Below are 14,100 nucleotides of genomic sequence, written 5' to 3' on the forward strand. Positions count from 1 at the left end.
GACCATCAAATTATAGACTGCTATATGCATAAGATGTTATATACAAACCTAATGGCAGCCACAAATAACCTCTAATAGATATGCAAAGAATAAATAGAAATCCAAATATATCACTGAACAAGCAAACTGTGAAAGAGAGAAAGAAAAGATGAAAGAAAAACTTCAGAAACAATCACAAAACAAGGGATAAAATGGCAATAAATACATATCTATCAATAGTTATTTTTTGTTTTGTCTTTAACATTTATTGACATTGTTTACCATAAGGACTGCAAAGAATGACTCAGATGTGTTTACTTAGAAAGGGTGTGGCACTGAGTGACTCACTGCTGCCCAAGTTCCAGAGCTCTTCCTGTAGGGTGTAAAGGACACGTGTCAGCTACAGGAACCTTATCCCGGCTTCTAATTAGATGCCATCACATATCCTGTCACCCTTCTGCATACCCATGGGGACACAGTAAGTGCCAGCCAAGTTGTTGCCAAGCCTGGGGACAATCCTGGCACCATGACACTAGCAAATGCACTCAGCCAGCTTATGAATATGAGTCTTGGGACCCTCCCTATAGTTGAGGTGGCAGAGGTTCCCACATCGAGAAAGAAGTGTAGTCTGTAGTTCTCTGAAACCATGCTGGCCTGGCTGGAAAAATAATGGGGTATACAGGTGTAGGTTGCTGGCCTAGGATGCTTCTCCACTCCGTATTCTCCTTCACTCTGGCCCAGTGCTGTGCATGCTGAACCCACATACACTTGTCGGTCCTCCAAGGTAAAACGTGTCAGCAATACTTGGTGGTTTATTGCCAATGGGCACCAACATCCCACCCCAAAGAGATTCTGAAAAAACTGAATCGAATATGAGTTGTTTATTCAACCGAAGCTTGAAATCTTCTTTTATGAAGCTTATGTCCCCTGTGGTGTAGCCTGCCAGTTCCTGGTGAACTTTCAGCAAAGTACCTCCTCTTGGCAAGATGGAGGAGTTCCAACAGTTGATGACCATTGCTTCATGACTTCAGTGAGTGTCCACTTTCCTTCCTGACAGTAAAGGATGCCATCCTCCTGAAGCAGCCCAGCTCTCACCACATGCCCTCCCACTTGATGGTGTGACTGGTCTTCCATTAATCTTCCATTAATCTCCTTAATTTGGCTTATTTCAAAGGTAATGTCTAGTGCATTTGGAAGTGCATCATCACTTTGTCATATATTAATCAAAACATTCACTTGCCTAAATATTCCTAGGTGAAGCAATTTTTCACAGACTTTGTGAGATTTCCATATCACCTCAATAAGGTTTTTACCTTAAGAAAGTCTCCAATTTCACATATGATGACATCATCTTTAGTTCTTCCAAGTCTATCAAAATGAAGGTGTTAAACAACCACATCTTTATTTTCAAGGATTTCCTGTTTAGCTTCAGGTTCAGCTTCAACAAGTTCAGCTTATCTCCTACTGCTCCAAATCAGGTCCATTAGCTGGAAGAGGCTCCCATCTCCAGGCGTGTATTGTCCCTATGACTTCCACTGGTTACCACCTTGCAGAGCTGCCTGGGCCTGACCATGGCTCAGCTGGTGAGAGCAGAGGGCAGGTCCGCTGTGGTGGAGCAACTAGTCAATGCAACACTCACAAGCCCTTAGACACGGTGCACTCTATCAATCATTACTTTCAATGTAAATGGGCTAAACACTCCAAAAGACAGGGTGACCGGTGGATAAAAAAAAGAAAGAGACCCAACTATATGCTGCCTATAGAAAACTCATTTTAGACCTAAAGACCCCTGCATACTGAAAGTGAGGGGATCGAGAGACATTTATCATGCAAATGATGTCAAAAGAAAGCTGAAGTAGTAATACTTAGATAAGTAGATTTTATATGCTTTTTTAAAATTTTAGTTTTAATTTTTTTTGTTTGTTTAAAGAGAGAGCATGAATGGGGGAGAGGGGCAGAAAAAGAGAGAAGATCTTAAGCAGGCTCCATGCTCAGCATATATAAAAAACACACAGTGAACATCATACTCAATGAGGGAAAAATGGAAAACTTGCCCCCTAAGGTCAGGAACAAGACAAGGATGTCTACTTTCATCACTTTTATTCAACATAGTACTGGGTGTCCTAGCCACAGTAATAAGATTAAAAGAAATAAAAGGCGGATGCAAGGAAGAATTCCAACTTCACTATTTGCAAATAACCTAATACTAGATATAGAAAGTCCAAAAGAGGGGCGCCTGGGTGGCTCAGTCGGTTAAGCGTCCGACTTCAGCTCAGGTCACGATCTCACGGTCCGTGAGTTCGAGCCCCGCATCGGGCTCTGGGCTAATGGCTCAGAGCCTGGAGCCTGCTTCCGATTCTGTGTCTCCCTCTCTCTCTGCCCCTCCCCCATTCATGCTCTGTCTCTCTCTGTCTCAAAAATAAACGTTAAAAAAAATTAAAAAAAATTAAAAAAAAAATTAAAAAAAAAGAAAGTCCAAAAGACTTCACAGAAGAACTACTATAACTGATAAATGAATTTTGTAAAGTTGCAGGATACAAAATCAAAGTGCAGAAATCTGTTGCATTACTATGCAATAATGAAGAATATAAATTAAGAAAAAAATTCCATTTACAATTGCACCAAAAATAATAAAATAGGAATAAATCTAACCAAAGAGGTAAAAGACCTGTACTCTGAAAAATATAAAACATTGCTGAAAGAAATTGAAGAAGACACAAAGAAATGGAAAACCATTCCATGTTCATGGATTAGAAGGACAAATACTGTTGAAATGTCTATACTATCCAAAGCAATCTACAGATTTAATGCAATCTCTATCAAAATACTAAAAGCATTGTTCACAGAACTAGAACAAATGATTCTAAAATTTACATGGAACCACAGAGACCCCAAATAGCCAAAGCAATTTTGAAAAAGAAAGCTGAGGGGCGCCTGGGTGGCGCAGTCGGTTAAGCGTCCGACTTCAGCCAGGTCACGATCTCGAGGTCCGTGAGTTCGAGCCCCGCGTCAGGCTCTGGGCTGACGGCTCGGAGCCTGGAGCCTGTTTCCGATTCTGTGTCTCCCTCTCTCTCTGCCCCTCCCCTGTTCATGCTCTGTCTCTCTCTGTCCCAAAAATAAATAAAACGTTGAAAAAAAAAAAAAACTAAAAAAAAAAATGCAGGAAAGAATATGGAATGGTAAAAAGACAGTCTCCTTAGCAAATGATGTTAGGGAAACTGGACCATTTTCTTATACTATACCACAAAAACAAACTCAAAATGGATTAAAGACCTAAATGTGAGACCTGAAACCATAAAAATACCAGGAGGGAGCACAGGCAACAATATCTTTGATACTGGCCATGGCAACATTTTTCTAGCTATGTCCCTTGAGGTAAGGGACATAAAAGCAAAAATAAACTATTCACTACATCAAAATAAGCTTCTATACAGTACAGGAAACAATAAAATTAAAGGGCAACCTACTGAAAAGGAGAAGATATTTGCAAATGACACATCTAATAAAGGGTTAGTATCCAAAATATATAAAGAATTTATATAACTGAGTACCCAAAAAACAATCCAATAAAAACTGGGCAGAAGGAATGAACAGTCATTTCTCCAAAGAAGACATGCAGAAGGCCAACAGACACATGAAAAGATGCTCAACATCACTCATCATCAGGAAAATGCAAAATCAAAACTACATTGAGATGTCACCTCACACCTGTCAGACTGGCTAAAATAAAACACACAGCAAGTGTTGGCAAAGATGTGGAAAAAAAGAAACACTCTTGCACTGTTGATGGTAATGCAAACTGGTCTAGCCAATGTGGAAAACTGTATGGATTTTCGTCAAAAATAGAACTATGATCCAGTAATCACACTACTGAGTATTTACCTAAAGAATATGAAAGCACTAATTCAAAGAGACATATGTTTATAGCAGCATTATTTACAATAGCCAAACTATGGAAGCAGCCCAAGTATCTATTGACTGATGAATTGATAAAGACAATGTGGTGTGTGTGTGTGTGTGTGTGTGTGTACACACACACAGTGGGATATTATTTAGTCATAAAAAAGAATGAAATTTTTGCCATTTGCAATGACATGGATGGAGCTAGACAGTGTAATGCTAAACGAAATAAGTCAGAGAAAGACAAATACCATATGATTTCACTCATATGTGGAATTTAAGAAACAAAACAAAGGGATGAAAAAGAGGGAAGCCAAGAAACATATTCTTAACTGTTGAGAACAGAGGTTGGTGTGGGGGATGGGTGAAATAAGTGATGGGGATTAAGGAGTGCACTTGTCATGATGACTATTGGTGATGTATGGATTTGGTTGACTGACTATATTGTACACCTGAAACTAATATAACACTGTATATTAACTATACTGGAATTAAAATTAAAAAAAAATAAAATTCACGTGGAAGAGTAGAGAGCCAACAATAGCCAAAACCATTATATAGCTTTATAATACATGCTAGGGAACGTCTCCTCACTTTGTACATACCTCGGTCAATGGTAAACTGTCTTATTAGAATTAACTTTGAAGAAGAATCACAATAAACAGTGTTATGCAGCATCACAGAGACCCAGTCAGAGATCCACACAAACATAGAACCTGGAAATATGAAGGTTGTATTCCACACAAGGGAAAAAGCATAGATTCTCTGATAATGAGTGTAACTGACATGTAAAAAGATTTGGACTCTGATCTTTTTGATCTTTTGAAAAAGGTTTTTACAAAGCCTGTATCTGACAGCTTATATTTTATTATAGTGTTCACTGTTGCACGGAAGTTTATTTTCATTATTAAATTTAATATAAAAAAAACTATCTTATTTCAAGGTAGGGAAGGATTTCTAAAATAAGGCACAAGAAACACAAGAAAAGAAAGAAAGAAAGAAAAAAGAATAAGAAAAAAAGAAAGAAACAGCAACTAAGGAAAACATTCCCGTGTTCTTAGAAGCATTAAGTAAATAGATGGCAATAGGCAGAAAGGAAAAGTACTGGCATGAAAAGTAATATCCAGGGTAGGAAGAAACCCAGACCCCTTTGCTCCTAAGGGCAACAATTCATACCCAGGAGTGATGATGATTTTAACCCATTTGACCCTGGTAACTTAACCTACTAGAAGCGAGGCCCATGAAAATACACAAAACTAAAACAAATGATAATATGGGATGAATCAGAGTCACCGAAGAGAGCTTTACTAGACCAAAAAAAAAAAAAAAAATTGGAATGGAGTTCCAACAAACTGATTTGGACACAGAAACCCAGTGAATATTAGATTCATGGCCCAAAAGAAGACAAAACTTTATTCTCACAGGAGCAGGTATTATGCAACTTGGACCCATTACCACTTGACACCTTTGAATATTTGGAGAAAAAAAATTACTGATTTACAAAGATCTGTGATTAGCAGCAACCTGGAGATTAAGATGGCCTCTACCTAATATATTTATCCCTAAAAGCATATTCATTGAGAACAGCAGGAGAATCTACTAATATAATAAAATTAGGATTATGAACTGTGATTCATGATAGGGGACACTCTCACCAATATATGTGGAAGCAACAGAAAAAATTGAAAAGATCAGTTTAAAAGCTGAGCCCCCATAGGACAGAAAAGCATTATAGTATTTGCAGGTTCCAGAAACAAAGGATAACTGATTGATTTGATAAGAACAACTGAGGAACTAAGTCAAAATAAAGGCTTTAACACTCATGTTTATCAACAAAACAGGCCTACACCTAATGTACATAGATGCAATCAAAATAGGTCATTTAGAACTAAATATGCAAGACCCATTTGGCCACCTAAGCCATTTAGACTACCACTCTTTATAACAAATTATGAAGATAGAAACCCAAAGAGAAACCCCAGAAAATATGCTTGTGCAGTGTCAGAGAAATGGAAACAACCACCTTTTAAATAGACCTAAGAAAAATAAACCTACATATAGACCCACTGACCTATTTATTGTGAACAGTTACCCCATTTAAAAAACTTAATTCTATTAATAGACAAGCCATTGGTAGCCAGAGGAGAGCAACCCCCCTAGAGTCTGGGCAGTCTCTTGTCTCTTGGCCCAAGCTGGTGACAGTCACTCAAGTTATACTGGCCATTTCAATAGAAACCACTTCATAAGTAAAAATGCTACATATATCACTATGTTGTTAGATATAGGGTTCTAAGTACCATTATACTAGGCTATCCTACTAATTTAGAAAACTTTAACAATAAAAAGGAATTAGTTGAAGGATTAAGGTGAAAATTAACCCCAGGGACAATGGTACATAGATTCCTAACAATGTGATAGATCACTCATTATGGATAAATGCCTTATTGGTCCCGATTTAGAAAACATTCTTGGACTAGATGTAATAGGACATATAAAAATTAAGAGAAACATTCAGGAATCCCTAAAGGAACAAATTATCATCCCTATATTTTGCGATTAACAATCCAATCTGGCCTGTTAAAAAGCCAGATGGATCATATAGACTTACAGTAGATTAGAAGAAGTTAAACAAATACTCTCTTAAAATTGAGGAAGTACTCCTAGATTTAGGCATTATCCTAATCAGTATCATCACTGGATTGGGAACTTATTACATGGTGATAGACTTATCTGACATGTTCTTTGCTATTCTAATCGATGAGGAGAGCCAATCCATGACTGCATTCATTGGGAAGGCAGACAATATCAGTTTACTAGGTTACCCCAAGATTAACACAAGAGACCAGTAATAGCCCACAACTTTCTAACACAAAACATCCAGGTTTTTCAGGAAAACAACACACACAAACCAGCATTTCCTATATTGATGACACACTTACTTGTGGTGATAACTTGGAAGAACAGACTAGAGTCACTATAGAATTAATTGAAATCTTTACACTCACAGGATGGACAACTGACCACAGTAACATACAGGGACACTACACTAAAATTTCTAGGTCTTCTGAAGGCAGAATATATGAGACCCAGTCACAGACAAGCTAGATTGCACTTCATTTGTACCACAAAATCAGCAGCTCAGAAACTGATAGGACTTTTTGGATATTGGAAATAGCACATACCACATCTGAAGATATTAAAACACATTTTTGAAATAAATAGGAAGAGTAGGGAATTTAGGTGGAGACCCATGAGGCAGTCTTTATTTCAAAAATGCTGTCAGAACTTATAATACCATCTCATGAGGGCTCTGTATATAAACCAGAGTGCCTATACTCACAAGGGTTTGGACTAAAACACCACTATGGACTAAAACACCACAGGACCCCCAAATATTACCCAACTGTATTTTGGACTAAGAAGTTCCTGTGGTCCAACAACAGGCACCAACCAATTAAGGGCTCACCCAGGTACTCTATGAGCCCTACAAAATTCAGAACCACTGACAGAAAGTAAACTAATTACACCTAAGCTACAACAGCCTATTCTGGAATGGGTAAAGCAGACCCCTGACCATAAAGTCCTAACATGGAAATGGTATATTTCCAAGCGGGACAAACAGATTGAGGGTCAGCTTTGTGTGAACTGAGAAAATCTCCACTATGCCAATAGTGGACTTGCCAGAATTCCTGAAGGCAAGCCTATCCACGCTCCAGCAGTTGGGCAATGGGGACTGCCCTGGTCCCTGGCACCCAGTAATGCCTGGTTCATACACACATCAGCCTCCATGACACCATCTGGAGAATGCTGGCCAGTGGCCTTGAGGACTAATGATGGTCTAACCCTGACAGATTCAGGCTTGAGAAAATCAGCACAATATGCTGAATTAATGGCCATAAAAGTAACTGATGAACAATCTGTTAAAGAAAATCAGAATGACCTATATCTTTCTCAGACCCATGGGAAATAGCTGTTGGAATAGCTCTTTGGTCAGGAACATGGTGGGGAAATGACTGGAAAATAGGAAATATGAACATATGGAGTAAGGATATGGCAGAAAATAGCACTGGCTGACGTCTTCATGTTCATCACACATGTCTCGGCATATCAGAAAGATAAGGCTCAAGTACCAAAACTTAATGACCAGATAGACAAACTCACTAGGAAAACTAAGAGGCCCAAATTCCCCAAATTTAACAAAAACACAATGATTCATGACTAAGGAGGAAACCAATTCAAAACACAACCATATATAAACAAGCAGAACAATGGAACATAAGACCTGAGCACACAAATATGCCAAGTGATTGGGTCATTGCATGGGCACATATCACCAAACAAATCATGCTGGGACACAAAGCACTAGGACATGATTAGGAAAATAAATATGTATATATCTACCAAATACCACCACTTTCAAATTAAGAAATGTGGGAATTGCTGAAAGTTTAAAGTGTGAAGGTCACTAATGAATAGTCTGTAAGGTCAAAGAAGCAGACAGACCCTTCCAGATTATACAAATGATTGTATAGGACCCTTATTTGTACCAGAGAACAAATTATGCATGCACTTTGTAGACACATGGTCAGGAATAGGATTACTCTATCCTTGCAGGAAAAATGATCAGAAATCTACCATCAGAGCATTAGAAATCGGGATTGCTTGCTATGGTATCCCAATTAAATCAGGGTCCCCACTGCAAAGGAGAGCAAGTACAAGAATGGGCTAAGAACAAAGCATGGTAAGATACAAAGGACTTACACCTACAAGCCCAACCATGTCTGGGTCAAATGAAAGGTGCAATGGCTTACTCAAGCAGAAGCTGACTAATAAGCCTGATACAAAAGCTTGGATGAAACCAATCTGGGAGGTGGCAAGATCTCTAAACCATAAATATGGAAAGAATGGAAAAACTCCTATCGCATTAATACTGCAAGCACCTCTACAGATGAGACCACTGACAAACTCCAGAATCTAAACTAGAAGGAAAACATTTAAAAAAACATAATGGTATATATATAGTACTAGGAAAATTATGGTACCTGCCATCAATACAACCTACTGGATGACTGAAGAAAAAACTACATTACATCACATTAAAGAAAATAATATGATGACTCTGAAAATGGCAGGCATAAGAACACCATCTTTATTGTATTGACACCAGATGCCTGATATTTAGCCTCGCAAGATGGAGGGCGACTATGCTAGAGGGAATATAGGCAATAACGGACGTCATAATGGTAGATATCCTTGGGTGGCAAGAACAAGGAGAAGGAATTAAAAATGCCAAGGAAACTATCCTTATTTTGCAGGCATGAATCCACGATGCATCTTGAACCCTACCAAGATTACTAACGGGTCAGTGCAGCATGCTGCCTGCTGCCCATACTCCGTTGCCTATTGCTCCCTGTTGGATACCATAGTCATTACAGCTATGGATACTCCTCTGATGGCTCCAGCAATAGGAGCTGTGCCAGTGTTCCGAACTGGAATGCCACTTTCTGGTCCGGCACAACTCCACTGTCTGTGACATCCTCCGCATTCTCCAGAGATCACTAGTCTAGTCACCTTATTGCAACGGAGGACTCATCAACATCACCGGCATCAACCAACCCAGCCTCTGCACCCCATCCTTCGCTGTCAGCACTATCTACTCACTGGGAAAGCTTCAATCAGTAGAGACACCAAATACTTAGGGAAGCTGATGAAGCAGTGGCGACCTCCATTTTAATCTCCACAAGAACCATCAAGGATTCTGAACAACAACTCTATTAGACATTGACTTGGAGGATGAAGACTGGCCTGAACTATTAACTGGCTTTTGGTATCATAACCCAGCACATACATTTCGTCAACCAGGTTCTGAATTTTTTACTTTTTAAAAAAAATATCTATTTTTGAAAGAGAGAGAGAGAGGAAGGGGCAGAGAGAAGGGACACAGAGAATCCCAAGCAAGCCCTGCACTGGCAGTGCAGAGTCCCATGAGGGGCTCCATCCCATGAACGCTGACATGACCTCAGCCAAAATTAAGAGTCAGATGCTCAACTGACTGAGCCACCCGGGCATCTCTGTAGTTTTATCCTACTAAATTGAGGCAGCATTGGACACATCACAGAGACTCTGAAAATAACCTGGATTTAGTTCGTGATTTGTGTGTGAGCATTTTAGTGTAAAAGAGCAGCTGGTGAATACACAGAATAGGAATTATATCTTTAAATATAAATAGGCCAAAAACTGATCATCTACTACACTCCTGATTTACACTGTTTAACCCATATTCACCTACTAGGAAGTGAATAATAGATCTATGGACATTATGCCCAGACTTTAAAAGAACCAGGGACATTATGTGGTGTATAGAGAACACCCAGGAAACTTAGCACATAACACATATCATTATCTTCTGTAATATGATCAAGTTACTATCTCCTATCACAGACCTCTACCCCAAGGGTGTAGAAATCATTGTTAATAAATCCATACCAGTCATATTGCAATTTATAATCATAGTCTATACATTAAAATTTAACATGTAGGACTTTCTAGGCAAATACAAATCCCCAATTTGTGCTTGGGTTTATCCAGCTCCTTTATATCCAACTTACAACATATGCCAAAAACAGCTCAAAGGAAGGAAAGCCTTATGGTTCCTTGTTGGACTGGTAGGAGGCTTAAGTGGAGGAACAATGGCAGCCACTTTTTCTCAATTCCAAATCAAATCACATTAAATTCTTAAACTTTGCTCTCAATTTGACACACATGAGGTGGCAGTTTTGTCATCATTGGGTATACAGATGGATACAATTAGCCTTATGTTACAAAACATAAATTTCACATGGCAGTAAAAAACAAAGCAGCCAGAGAAAATGCTAAAAAATAGCAACACTAAAAAAAACCCCCAAATATGTTTTATGTACACTGTCAATGTACAGTTAGGGATGGCTGATATGTGGAGTACTCTTAGGACAGCTATAATCTTGGGTCAATACTGATTGTCTGAGATAACAGCCCAACCAGAAGTAGATATAATACATTCTAATGACTGTTATTCCTTGGACAACTATGAAATTAGAATATTGGCACTTAAGTAAGGAAACTTGTCAGGTTACCACACTTTGCAGTTTCCCAATATCAAAAAAGAGTGTGGAGCCCACTGGCTATGGAAAGACCCCTTATGATAAAAGGAAAACATGTTCCTAAGGATACATTGTTGGAATGAATCCAAAGTACCTTTATGACTGCTAGATCTTTGAAGATATCTATAGTATAAGTACTTATGACTATGGCTTTGGTGCCTCCCCAACCAGTTATATATAACATAGAGCTAGTATGCTCTAAGCCAAACCTCACTCTTATCTATTGGAGTCAAGGAAAAAATAAGGAACAGAACATTACCTGTGTAAAACTACAACAGGTAAAGAATATGACAATACAAGGAAAAAGATGTTAATTAAGTTCAGCAGAAGATAAAGGAACCATTAAAATAACCAGAGACATGTTTCACATCAAGCCTCCAAAATTAATAATGTAAATCTCACATGAGAAAACTTAAGAAAAGTGAAGATATATTTGGAAGGTGAGATTAATAAAGTCAAACTACCTTTACAGGAATTTAAAAGAACAAAAATGTGCATTTATAAAAATAATGGCAGTTTTGAGTTCTAGTGTTATGGCAGTTGAACACTGTTAAACTGTTTGATAGTGCTGTGCAAGCGTGCACCCCCTGGAACTTTATAAAAATGATCTTTACTTAGAAACGTAATTGTATGGAAATTTAACTGAGTCATTTAAGAAGCTTAACTTTTGGTTGCTTTATAATTAAACATGGTACCATGCTAAAGAGCTTTGTTATATTTATATTGATAACATTAGGAATATGGTTGCTTAAACTGGTCATTAAACTATAACATAAGAGAATGTTTGCCAAAGGAGAAATATTGTACAAATATGACTTAGTACCTGTGATGAATATTGTAAGTGTTGTAGGATCACAGGGTGGATTCATATCTTTGTGAATTTAGGTTTGTACAGGAAATTTGTATTAATTAGCTTTAGAGTGATTTGAAATCACAGGATCGACTGTTGTGTATTGGTTTGACATGATTTTAAATCCACTTATCTATGACAAAGACAAAAAAAGTTGTTCTTAGAAGTGAAGTTGTTTTGATGGAACAATGGAGTTGTGTCAGGATGTCATCATCTCATCTGTTCTCACTCATAACTTAGTAGCTCAGCTGCTGGGGGCCCTGGTCACAGGTTTATCAATAAAAATGTATGAAGAAGCAAAGCAACTATGGCAAAGGAACATTAGACTATAAATACTGAGAATTTGTGAGAACTATCGTAAAGTGTTTGGTCTGGGCAAGGCTACACTTTGCTGATCTAAAATGACTCTTGAAGACCTAGGGGCAAATAGCTCCTGCCATGGTTAAGACGGCTCTTCTACTGACTGTGGTGAAAGGCATGTGGTATCCCTTCAAAGAAGGGATCTTGCCCATCAACACCAGTGCTCTTGCTCTAGCAACATGTTCTAGCTACACGAGACTTTAGCGCTGGCATCTGGACTTCAGCTCCAAGTTGGCTAACCTGTCTTCTGGGTACCACCTCCTATAAAATTACGCCTCAACTAAACTTGAACTTTATACATTTCATCTCCCCTTGCCTAGAACAATAGCATGACTAATCCAACCTTGGTTTGGAGTATGTTATTTCCGTAGTGGCTAATGAAAAGACATTCTCTTGTATGCTATTGGCTTGTGAAATTTGCACAGTGAATTGTTGGCAAAGACAAAGTCAGCCTTTGAGTATTATTTGCCTTACAAACAACACAGCTTTCAGAGGGATTATGCACAATTGTGTAGGTTAAGGCTTAGAATTAGGCAGAGGCCAGGCACCCCCAACAGCCTGACCTGGACTTGCCTGACATTGCCTGATCTGCGCCTCCTGCACCCTGTCAGTCATCTTTGGCTAGTCTGAGCTCTCCAGGCCTGTGGACCTAGTTCTCGTCCCCAATAACCTACATTACCTCATAGATGTAGGGACCCCTTCCTCCCAAAATCACTGTGAGGCAGCCATCAAAATAGGTGACATTCAGTCCCCATGTGTACTTACTGTTTGCTGGGGTTCCAGGCTTCTGCAGCAATCAAGGCTCCCAGCTGTCTTTTGTTGGCAGACACCTTGGCCACCCTGCTTGATCCAGTCATGGAAAGGCAGTGGAGATCTGCCAGCTCTGCCTTCAAGGGGAATATGGATTATGCGTAGGTTAGCGTTTCAAATTAGTCAGGTGCCAGATACACAGTGCCCCTCCCCTGTGAACCAGCCTCACTGGACATTGACCTGCTGTAGGTCAGGGGTGCCCTGACTTGGGCAGCCCATGCATATGCTGTATATGCTCTTTCAGTTGCTTTTAGGCAGCTGGGTCCCTCCAGGCCTTTGGAAGCTTGGGCCATCCACAACAACCTGCGTTGCCTCAAGAGTAGAGGGAGCCTAAACTGTGAACATCACTCTGAGATGTCAGTTGTATGGGCAATAGTCTGTGCCCATGGGGACTTGCTGTCAGCCGGGGTTCTCAGTTTCTGCTGTAATTGAGGCTTCCAAGTATCTTTTATTGGAGGATACCCTGGCCAGCCTGCCTGGTCCAGTCCTAGCAAGGCAGTCCAGATGACTCCAGCTCTGTCTTCACTGTGGATACATGCATTAGTATAGGTGAGGGCTTGGATATGGCAGACACTAGATACTCCAGCAAAAATGAGTAAAGGAAACCTCCCTCACCGAAAATGGAGTCAGAAGCCCTGGAGGGGAGCTCCTAATGCTCATATGACTCATTGCAGCCAGGATAACCATTGCAGCCAGGATAACCATCACATAGGATTATGAAAAGGATAACTTTTCACATAGGATTTTCTTCTCCTACTTTTAAGAACAAAGATCCATGCCTGCCCCAACAACAATGCACCAACCACCACCTGCAGCCAAGGAGAAACTTCTGTAACCTGGAACACTTGTCCTTTTCCAGAGAACTTTAAAAAATAAAAACCTTCTCAATTTCCTCCAAAAACACTAAAAACTGACCGTCCCTTTGTCTCTTCATATTTGCCTATGGCTTGTTGTAGTTTGCTTGTCCCAAATAGCAATTCCTCTGCTATTTACAAATAAACTTATTTTGCTAGCAAAGTAACTGGCTATTTTAAGGTTGACATTACATGGTATCAGAGAAAT

The 14,100-nt window shown here is 39.3% G+C and overlaps 1 pseudogene; it reads right to left on the bottom strand.

Annotated features, from left to right (window-relative positions):
* Positions 1–379: 379 nt before the first annotated feature.
* On the bottom strand, positions 380–13,743 carry LOC125155056 (sorting and assembly machinery component 50 homolog; annotated as a pseudogene).
* Positions 13,744–14,100: the final 357 nt, after the last annotated feature.

Source organism: Prionailurus viverrinus, chromosome F1 (assembly GCF_022837055.1).
Source record: "Prionailurus viverrinus isolate Anna chromosome F1, UM_Priviv_1.0, whole genome shotgun sequence".
In the NCBI taxonomy this organism is placed as follows: Eukaryota; Metazoa; Chordata; class Mammalia; order Carnivora; family Felidae; genus Prionailurus; species Prionailurus viverrinus.